Source organism: Panthera tigris, chromosome X (genome assembly GCF_018350195.1).
Source record: "Panthera tigris isolate Pti1 chromosome X, P.tigris_Pti1_mat1.1, whole genome shotgun sequence".
Taxonomy (NCBI): domain Eukaryota; kingdom Metazoa; phylum Chordata; class Mammalia; order Carnivora; family Felidae; genus Panthera; species Panthera tigris.
Window position 1 is genome coordinate 41,322,251 of NC_056677.1, and position 11,373 is coordinate 41,333,623.

General features: G+C 40.4%; 1 pseudogene; it reads right to left on the reverse strand.

Moving 5' to 3' along the window:
* Positions 1–7,326: 7,326 nt before the first annotated feature.
* On the reverse strand, positions 7,327–8,675 carry LOC102956664 (annotated as a pseudogene).
* Between the last annotated feature and the right edge of the window lie 2,698 nt (positions 8,676–11,373).

Genomic DNA, 11,373 nt, shown 5'->3' on the forward strand with positions numbered 1-11,373 from the left:
GCAGGTGTTGCAGGCGAAGCGGCGGGAGCACTGTCCCTCCTCCAAGATCAGCCCATTCCTCTAGTCCGGGCGGAAGAGCCAAGGGAACGTGCTAAAAAAAAATTGTTTTTTCTAAATCTTCTCTTGTTACATATAGTTAAAGTTGCATTTGGTGTGGTTGAAACAGACTCCAGGTAGCTAGACAACTATTACTGAGTTAATCTACAGTATATTCCTGTGGGGTAAAAAAGGGTGTTATACTTATCATCTTTATTTAACACAAAAGAACACAGAGTTCTGATGAGCTGGAGATGGGTCTCTGCAAATCTATTAAGTTACATTTCACAGAAACGTTTTTTTACTTTTTCAAAACATGTTTCCAACTTTATTTTTACATTTCAAACCTACAGAAAAGCTGGCAGTGAACACCCATATAGCCTGCATTTAGACTCGCCAAATGTTAATATTTGACCGTATTTGCTTTCTCTGTTTCCAGACTCAGCAATAATTATTGACATGACTACATAGAATTCCACGTTTTAGACAACCTCAGATTAAAAAAAAATTCTAACATTTATTTATTTTTGATAGAGAGAGAGAGAGCGAGCAAGCACGGGCATGAGCGGGGGAGGGGCAGAGAGAGAGGGAGACACAGAATCCAAAGCAAGTTCCAGGCTCTGAGCTGTCAGCACAGAGCCCAACAGGATGGCCTCAGATTTTTGAGCCACTCCTATGTTATTGGATGTTTGGATGTGTCCAGTTTTTTTCTGTGGTTAACACCCAGGATGGGATAACAGTCTTTGCTTTCATATTTTTGTATAATACCATGATTATTTCCTCATGATAAATCTCTAAAAGTAAAATTATTGATCTAAAGGATGTCACTGCATTGTAAACCAAGTATTGACAATTGTACACATATTTCCAGTAACAAACTTCCTCATCTAAGCTCTACATCATTGGTTTGCTGACCTTTGATGTTTTTCTACAGCCTGCAGTCTAAGAACACTGGTTTCACTTTTTTAAATTCTTGAAGAAAGTAAAAAGAATATTTTGTGACATGTGAAAATTCTATAAAATTCAAGTTTCAGTGTCCAATAATAAAGTTTTATTGGAACACAGCTATACTCATGTCTGTGGATGCTTTCATGCTTCTAGTGGTAGAGTAGTTGCCAAAGAGACCATATGGCCTGAAAACCCTAAAGTATTTACTATCTGGCCTTTTATTTTTTTTAATGCTTATTTATTTATTTTGAGAGGGGGAGAGAGAGCCAGAGAGAGAGAGGAAGAGAAAGAATCCCAAGCAGGCTCTGCGCTGTTAGTGTATATAGTCTGACGTGAGGCTCGATCTCAATGACGGTGAGATCATGACCTGAGCCTAAATGAAGAGCTGGACGCTTAACCGACTGAGCCACCCAGGCGCCCCACTATCTGGCCTTTTATAGGAAAAGTTTGCCAACCTCAATCATGTCAGCTCTATACAACCATGTTAATCACCAATACGTATGCTGGAGCTCTAAGTATGTGGGCCTACCAAGCTTCAACTGGTGACCTCTCACCTTGCTTACGGATACGGGTGTTTTCAGGCTGGTGCTTCTGGGAGGTATGAGGCCGACACTGTCTGTCATCTCCATTTGTATTTTCTCTCCCTCCCAGCCAACCTCCTGCCCACAAGCCTCCCCCAGCTTTGACTTAGAGATCTCTGTCTTGCCCTTACCTAGGAAGAGCAAGAAATGACTGAGGCCCAGATGAATTAGGGCTAAACTCTTGATTCACTGCCTCCTTTATTTTCCACTGGGTATTTGGAACCCGTTAAGAATACATCTCATAAAATTGAAAAATAAAGGTAGGCTCACAAAAAGTATAAAGCAAGTAGAAAATTAACGTCAGGGGAAATTGGGATGTAGGTATGAAATTCACTTCCGTGCTTAGCTGTGAATTTGTCTCTAATCTTCCTACAGCAGTAGCAAAAAGGGAAATGAGGTTAGTTATGTGACGGGTATTGCCCACGAGGAAAAAGCATACCAGTTCATTGGCAGAAGGATATATTTCATGCCATTCACCAGGAAACAATAAAATTAGAACTCTCCCTCACTTCCTACACTAAAATAAATTCCAGGTGGATTAAAGATTTAAATGTAAAAATAGAACCATCAGTGTGCTAGAAGGAAAAAATGGGAGAACATTTTTTATTATTATCTTAGAGTGAAGTCCCTTCTAGTCATGACATAAAATTCGGAAGTCATGAGAGAATATATTGACACACTGTGTTCATAAATTTTTTTGTTGCTTAGAAATATTTTATTTTACATAGACTTATCAGACCATAGACTAATGTTAATAGCATCATTATTCTATGCAATTTAAAAATACATATAAATATACTGTATATCTAAAGTGATTAATTTAACCAGTTCCCTGTGTAGACATTTAAATTATTTAGTTTTCCTGTATCAGAAACCATAAACATGCTTTTGGCTAATCTCTATGTATGAGACTAATTTTTTTATTAATTTTTTAATGTTTATTTAATTTCAAGAGAAAGAGACAGAGCAGGAGTGGGGGAGGGGCAGAGAGAGAGGGAGACACAGAATCCAAATCAGGCTCCAGGCTCTGAGCTGTCAGCACAGAGCCCGATCTGGGGCTCGAACCCACGAACCGCGAGATCATGACGTGAGCCAAAGTTGGCTGCTTAACCATCTGAGCCACCCAGGGGCCCCTATGAGTCTAATTTTTAAAACGTTTTTTATTATGGAATCTTTCAAACATATACAAAAGGGTAAGGAAAAGTGTAATAAATCCCCATGAATCCATCATTTAGCTTCAAGAATTATCAACATACAGCAATCTCATCTCATTTATACCATTCCATTGTCCTCTCTCACTTATTGAAGCAAATCTCAGATATGATACCATTTTATCCTTAGATAATTCAGTGTGTACTTCTAAAAGATAAGCACTCTTTATAAAAACTGTGGTTGTCTCATGTTTAAACCATATGTGTGTTGTAGAAAAAATTGGGAATAGTAGATAACTGTGTTAGTTTTCCATTGCTGTGTAACAATTTACCCATCGTGTTCATAAAATTAACGTATGCAGGGTTAACCTTAAAAACCCTGAGGCCAAATGGCAGATTGCAAAAACAAAAACCAAAACCATTTGCAACGGATGCAGTCAATGGCTGGTTAATTAATACGTAAAGTACTACAAATCTATACAAAAGCCCAACAATTTAGAAGAAACAAGACAGACACAATTCACAGATATGCAAATCACTTTTGAATACATGAAAATGTGTTCATGCTCGATCATAATAGAGAAATGCAAAATAAAACATGTGAAATGCTGTTTTTCATCTACAGGGTGGAAAAGAACAGAAGGGTTTGTAATATACTGTTGGTGTCACAGCTTAAGTTCTTCAGGAAGCAGATACTGACATGGGGGTTAGAAGTCCAGGTCTATAGGGCATCCGTGAAAGAAAAAGGGGCAAAGCAGGATTGAGCGGAGGGACGTTCAGACCATGATGCCAACCTGACAAACATGGAGTTCAACGTGGATCTCAACATGGAGCTCCAGAGCAAAGATGGCCCGTTAGGGGAGTCCCACCTAGTCCTTTGAATCTCCTCATTGCTCGGTCATTGCCTAGAGACAGCTCTGAAGATAGCTGGACCCTGGTGTGAGAGCTGAGGTGAAGCCCAGTGGAGCTAACTGGAGACTGACTCTCAAGCAACGCCGCTTCTCACAGCTGGGCCCTGAGCCCTTCCCTGAAGAGGAATCTGAGAAGCTCCTCTCCACGTTGGCTGCGGTTGACAGGTATGCGGGGAGGCTAATACTGTTACATACTTGGGGAGTAAATACAGAGGTACTTTTTAAAAATTTTACCTTTCTTGGGGCCCCTGGGTGGCTCGGTCAGTTAGGCAGCCGACTTCGGCTCAGGTCATGATCTCACAGTCTGTGGGTTCGAGCCCTGCATCGGGCTCTGTGCTGGCAGCTTGGAGCCTGGATCCTGCTTCCGATTCTGTGTCTCCCTCTCTCTCTCTGCCCCTCCCCTGCTTGCTCTCTGCCTCTTTCTCAAATAATAGACATTAAAAAATATTTTTTTAATTTTACTTTTCTTTATTGTGGTGAAACACACGTACTATAAAATTTACCATTTTAGCCATTTTTAAGTTTACTTCAGCGGCATTAAGTACGTTCACATTTTTGTGCACCCATCACCACCATCTGTCCCCAGAACTTTTTCATCTGGAATATCCTTTACCAGTTTAAAGTATACTTACTTTTTGATCTATGAATTCTGCTTCTGGGAATTCATCTTACAGGTATATTAACACCATTATGTATCAAAGTATTACCGGAGCACGCATGGCAGCGTTGTGTGTATAGCAAAATACTGGAAACAACCCAAGTGTCCATGAATAGTGGATGGGTCTAATTAATTAAGGTACATCTATACAAAAGAACATGAACAATTTGCCAGAAAGTTGTGATCCGGTGCCTGGATGTACCTAACAACATGACCTCAAAATAATACATTTTTAAAAATAAAATTCTTTTTAAAAAAAAATTTTTTTTAATGTTTATTTATTTTTGAGACAGAGAGAGACAGAGCATGAACAGGGGAGGGGCAGAGAGAGAGGGAGACACAGAATCGGAAACAGGCTCCAGGCTCTGAGCTGTCAGCACAGAGCCCGACGCGGGGCTCGAACTCACGGACCGTGAGATCATGACCTGAGCCGAAGTCGGACGCTTAACCGACCGAGCCACCCAGGCGCCCCTAAAAATAAAATTCTAAAATGTCTTTTACTAGTTCTTGTCAGCCAGGTCACCTAGCAAAAACTTCTCTCTGTCTTTGTTTCTCTAGGAGCATATTTTTGTTTCATTAAAATTTTTTTTCTTGTTTAAAAATAATTACAGCTTCACCAGGATTTGGAAAGATAGCACAGGGAATTCCTGTACACACTTTGCCCGGTTTCCTATAGTGGTTAAATCGTATATAACTATAGTACAGTGTCAAACAAAGGAAGCTATCTGACATCAGCCCAATGTGTGTGTGTAGCTCTGTGCTCTTTTTTACTATGGGTGCACATTCGATGAACCTCTACTACAATGCAGAAATATCCTCTCACTGTAATGATCTGCCTCATGCTACCCTTTTGTAGTCACCCCTACCCCTCTTCCCGCTATCCCTAACTCCTCACAGCCACTACTCTGTTTTCCATGTCATAATTTTCTATACTTTATAATTCCTATAAGTTTGTCATTTTGAGCATGTTTTATAAATAGAATTATACAGTATGTGTCCTTTTGAGATGCACTCTTTTTTTTTTCTTCTCACTCAGCTCAACACTCTGGAGATCCATCTAAGTTGCAGGTATTAATAGTTTCTTCCTTTTATTGCTGAGTAGTATTCCACGGTGTGGATGTATCACAGTGTATTTAACCATTCACGTAGTCCTCACTTGGACATTTAGGGTGTTTCAAATTTTTGGCTAGTACAAACAAGGCTGCTATGAACGATTGTGTACAGGTTTTGTGTGGACTTAAGTTTCCGTGTCTGTAGGATTAATGTCCAGGAGCGCAACTGTTGGGCTGCAGGAGAAGTGTATGTTGAATTTCTTTAAGAAAATGTCAAACTATTTCCTAGAGTGTCTGTACCACTTTACATTCCCATCAGCAATGCACGAGAGATCCAATATCTCCTCACCCTCACTAGCATTTGGTATTGTCACTGTTTTTTTAATCTGTTCTAATAGATGTGTAGTGATATCTCATTGTGGTCTTAGTTTTTATTTCCCTAATGGCTAATGATATAGAACACATTTTTATGGGCGCATTTTACCTATGTATATCATCTCCAAAAAATTATTTTGGGGGCGCCTGGGTGGCTCAGTCGGTTAAGTGTCAGGACTTCGGCTCAGGTCATGATCGCGCAGTTCGTGGGTTCGAGCCCCGCGTTGGGCTCTGTGCTGACAGCTCAGAGCCTGGAGCCTGCTTCGGATTCCATGTCTCCCTCTCTCTCTGCCCCTCCCCCGTTCATGCTCTGTCTCTCTCTGTCTCAAAAATAAATAAAAGTTTAAAAAAATATTTTTTTTTAATTTTTAGAGAGGGAGTGTGTGTGTGTGTGTGTGTGTGTGGAGGGGCAGGGAGGGAGAGAGAGAGAGAGAGAGAGAGAGAGAGAGAGAGAGAATCCCAAGCAGGCTCTGCACTGAGTGGGGCTCGATCCCACTACCATGGGATCATGACCTGAGCCAAAATCAAGAGTTGGATGCTTAACCAACTGAGCCCCCCAGGCAACCCTGTATGTCATCTTTAAATTTTTTTTAATGTTTATTTATTTTTGAGAGAGAGAGACAGAGCATGAGCAGGGGAGGAGCAGAGAGAGAGAGGGAGACACAGAATCCGAAGCAGGCTCCAGGCTCTGAGCTGTCAGCACAGAGCCCGACGCAGGGCTTGAACTCACGAATCGTGAGATCATGACCTGAGCTGAAGCCGGATGCTTAACTGACTGAGCCACCCAGGCACCCCTTGTATGTCATCTTTAATGAAATGTCTCTTCATGTCCTTTGCTTATTTATACATTATATCAATGGAATAATACAGTATGTTACCTTTTGGGATGGATTTTTTCACTCAGAAGTCCCTAGAGGTTCATCCAAGTTGTTGTATCAGTAGTTCAATCCTCTTTATTGCTGAGTAGTGTTCCATGGTGTGTATGACCATAGTTTAACCATTCACCTGTTGTAGAACATTTGGGTTGGTTACTATAAACATCAGGGGACAGGTTTTTATGTGGACATAAATTTTCATGTCTCTGGAATAAACACCCAAGAGTAAAGTTGCTGGATCCATGTTTAGTTTTATAAGAAACTGCCAAACTGTTTTCCAGAGTGGCTGTATCATTTTACAGTCCCACCAGCAATGTATAAGTGACCCAGTTTCTCTGCATCCTCCCTAGCATTTGGTGTTGTCACTATTTTTTAAAATTTAATCATTCAGCTAGGTGTGTGCTGATATCTCATCATGGCCTTAGTTTGCATTTCTCTGATAGCCAGTAATATGGAACGTATTGTCACATGCTTGTTTGTTATCTGTATATCCTTTTTGGTGAAATGTCTTTTTACATCCTTTGCTCATCCTTTTCTAATTGGATTGGTTTTTTCCCCCTTTCTTAAAAACCTTTACTCTGAGACATCATGGAAAAATCTGACAGGTACACATGGAAAAGTAAGACATGATCACAGTTAAAAGTGAAGACAATCTAACCAGAAAGGTTTAATGACTGTCAGCTAATGTTGAAGCTAAAGTTCTGAGTGTGACATGCTTTGGGACTGAGAGAAATGGTAATTAGTATTCCTCTCCTTCCTCTTCACCCTCTCCTTCAGTAGAATCCACACCAACCTCCTCATAATCCTTCTCAAGGGCAGCCATGTCCTCAGGGGCCTCAGAAAACTCTCCTTCCTCTATGCGCTTACCCACATACCAGTGAACAAAGGCATGCTTGGCATACATCAGGTCAAACTTGTAGTCCAGGTGAGTCCAGGCCTCAGCGATGGCTATGCTGTTGCTTAGCATGCACACAGCTCGCTGTACTTTGGCCAGGTCTCCGCCAGGTACCACAGTGAGAGGCTGGTAATCAATGCCAACTTTGAAGCCAGTGGGACACCAGTCTACAAATTGGATGCTGCACTTGGTCTTGATAGTGGCAATGGCAGCACTGACATCTTTGGGAACCATGTCGCCATGGTGCAACAGGCAGCAAGCCATATATTTACCATGGGGAGCGTCATATTTCACCACCTGATTGGCTGGCCCAAAGCATGCAGGTGTTCATGGTAGACTTCTCAGCAGAGATGACAGGGGCATATGTGGCCAGAGGGAAGTGGATGTGGGGATAGGGCACCCGGCCGGTTTGGAATTCTCTTAGATGAACATTCAGGCCTCCATCAAATCTAAGGGAAGCAGTGATGGAAGACATAATCTGGCTAATAAGGCAGTTAAGGTTAGTGTAGGTTGCACGTTCAATACTGAGGTTTCTAAAACAGATGTCATAGATGGCCTCATTGTCTACCATAAAGGCACAATCAGAGGGCTCCAGGGTGGTATGGGTAGTGAGGATGGAGTTGTAGGGCTCAATCACAGGAGTGGAAACCTGGGGGGCTGGGTAAGTGGAGAACTCCAGCTTGGATTTCTTGCCATAATCGATGGAGAGATATTCTATGAGCAGGGATGTGAACCCGGAACCAGTTTCCCCTCCAAACCTGTGGAAAAACCAAGAAGCCCTGAAGACCTGTGCACTGGTAGGCCAATATCCGAATTTGGTCCAAGACAAGGCCAATGATCATTTACCTTGATCACTGATCCTTGCCAGTGGTGTAGTACCCTCAAGCATAGTTATTGGCGGCATCTCCCTTGCCTGTGGTGAGCTGCTCAGGGTGGAAGAGCTGGCGGTAGATGCCAGTGAGAACTTCATCAATGATTGTGGGTTCCAGGTCTACAAACACTGCCCTGGACACATGCTTGCCAGCACCCGGCTCACTGAAGAAGGTGTTGAAGGAGTCATCTCCCCCAGGGGTCTTGTCACTTCGCATCTGGCCATCGGACTGGATGCAGTGTTCCAGGCAATAGAGCTTCCAGCAGGCATTGCCCATCTGGACACCAGCCTGGTGAACGTGGATGGAAGTGCACTCACACATAGTGGCTATGGGTTAGCAGGCGCAGGAGACAGGAGTAGACACTGGGTCCCAGATACTGTCCTTGACAGGCTAAGAGTCAAGGTAAGTAATGCACTAGTTTGTTTGTTTGTTTGTTTTTTAACTGTTGAGTTTTGAGAGTTCTTTGTATACGCTAGATACAGGTCTTCTGTCATATATTTGGTTTGCAAGGATTTTCTCCTAGTCTTTTTGTTCCTTTTTAAAAGGATATTTTTTCTTTAATTTAATTTTGATGGCTGAGCAGAGAGAGGGGGACAGAGGATCTGAAGCCAGCTCTGCACTGACACCAGGGAGCCTGAGGCGGGGCTCAGACTCACGAACCATGAGATCACCACCTGAGCCGAAGTCTGACGGTTAACTGACTGAGCCACCCAGGTGCCCCTCTTTTTGTTCTTTTAAACAAAGCAACAGGTTTTAATTTTGAAGTCCAATTTATTGATTGCTTTTTCTTTTTTGGATCATGGTTTTAGTGTCATGTCTTCACAAAACTCCCATGATTTTTTCCCATGTTTTCCTCTAAAAGTTTTGTAGTTTTATGTTTAAATTTACAATGTTTTTTAATATTCTTTTTTTTAAGTTTGTTTATTTTGAGAGAGACAGAGCGCGAGCGGGAGAGGGACGGAGAGAGAGGGAGACACAGGACTCAAAGTGGGTTCCAGGCTCTGTGCACAGAGCCCGACGTGGGTCTCGAATTCACAAAACTGCGAGATCATGACCTGAGCTGAAGTTGGACGCTCAACCGACTGAGCCACCCAGATGCCCCATGTGACTTCAGGTGTTCTGTCTTCCTTTCTGATGTTTTGCAATGTATATTATAAATTGTAGACAGTATTTCAATTTGTGGTCTTAAAAATGAATTGTAATTTCTTTCATTTTTGTATTTTGTCATCTGTAATGGTTATACACAAATACTTCTTTAAGTTATTTTTATTTCTGTTTTTGTTAGTTATGTTTGAAACTAAGCGCTACAAAAAAAAATTAGCAGTCCATCCAAAACTTGCTTTTAAAAAAAGTCTGCCAATATACTCCTTTGAAAATTTGACTTTGTTAAGTGATTTTTAAAAATCAGTTTTTGTGAGAGCATAAAAATAGCAATCATTTGATTTTATAAAGTAAAATATTTCAGATTACCGCCAAACAACGTTCGAAAGCAAATTTGTTTATGGATAATACAAAAGGGTTATTTAGAATCATGGACATATAGGGCAGTGACCACCGGGTATAATACATAGTAGAAAGATATGCTTACTGAACTATTAATTAGTCTGCTGAATTCATGCTAATCAAACTGAATTATCAATATATCTTTATAACTGGGTTCTAATAGATAATGGGCATAATTTAGTTAAGTACTATACAGAATGTTAATAATGAAGCTAAATATTTAATGTATGGATTTATATATTCTGAACAATTCTCTATGGCCCTTTCTCTGTAAAAGGATGAGAGAGTATACATTTTAGGCTTTGAGAACCATCAAAAGACATAGAATGACTGAATGGATGAAAAAAGCAAGACCCATCTATGTGCAGCCTACAAGAGACTCATTTCAGACTGAAAGACATCTGCAGATTGAAAGTGAGGGGACGGAGAAATATCTATCGTGTAAATGGATGTTAAAAGAAAGCTGGGGTTGCAATACTTATCTCAGACAAAATAGACTTTAAAACAAAGACTTTACAAGAGACAAAGAAGGACACTATATAATAATAAAGGGGACAATCCAACAAGAAGATATAACACTTGTAAAGATTTATGCATCCAACATGGGAGGACCCAAATACATAAAAACAGTTAATAACAAACATAAAAGAACTAACTTATAGTAATACAAAAATAATAGGAGACTTTAACACCCCACTTACGTCAATGGACAGATACTCCAAACAGAAAATGAAAAAGGAAACAGTGGCTTTGAATGACGCACTGGACCAGATGGATCTAATAGATATATTCAGAACATTCCATCCTAAAACAGCAGAAGACACATTGTTTTCAAGTGCACTTGGAACATTTTCCAGAATAGATAACATGTGAGGCCACAAAACAAGTCTCAACAAACTAAAAAAAATCAAAGTCATAATGGAGAAACATGTGGAAAAGACTTAGAAGCAATAGTCAGTGCAGTGGCATTGAGAATTCCTAGTGTCCGGAGGGGAGCCTATATATATATATCATTGCCCACTAAGAGCAATCAGGGATCCTTTGCAAAATGAGTGATTTTAGGACGGTAGAAAGAAATGTGTGAGATGATATCAGACCATCTTGTTATTCCAGCTAGCCAGCAAGTTTTCAAAAGCTACTATAGTCATGTCAAAAGAACTCAGAAACCAAATGAAGAAGCTTCCACTGGTGAAAGATGGGACAATTTGAACATCATTAGGGATAACTGCAATGGTTTGAAGCACATTGAATATGTTTAAATCTAAGAGTTCATATTGATACAAAAACAACTCTTAGGTCACATTTGGAGATGCTCGTAAACCAGTTCATTAATTTAAAATTTGCTTAAATAAAGAGGAAGAATCAAACATTTATTCTGCTGTTCTCGTATGATTTTTTTTTTTACCAAAGATAACAGAATAATTGATGAGAGAAGAGTTTTCTTAATAAAGGTGTTTTTCTAACAAGTGAAGAAGAGTGATAGAAAATCATTACTTTGCGAACCATTTTGAGTTAG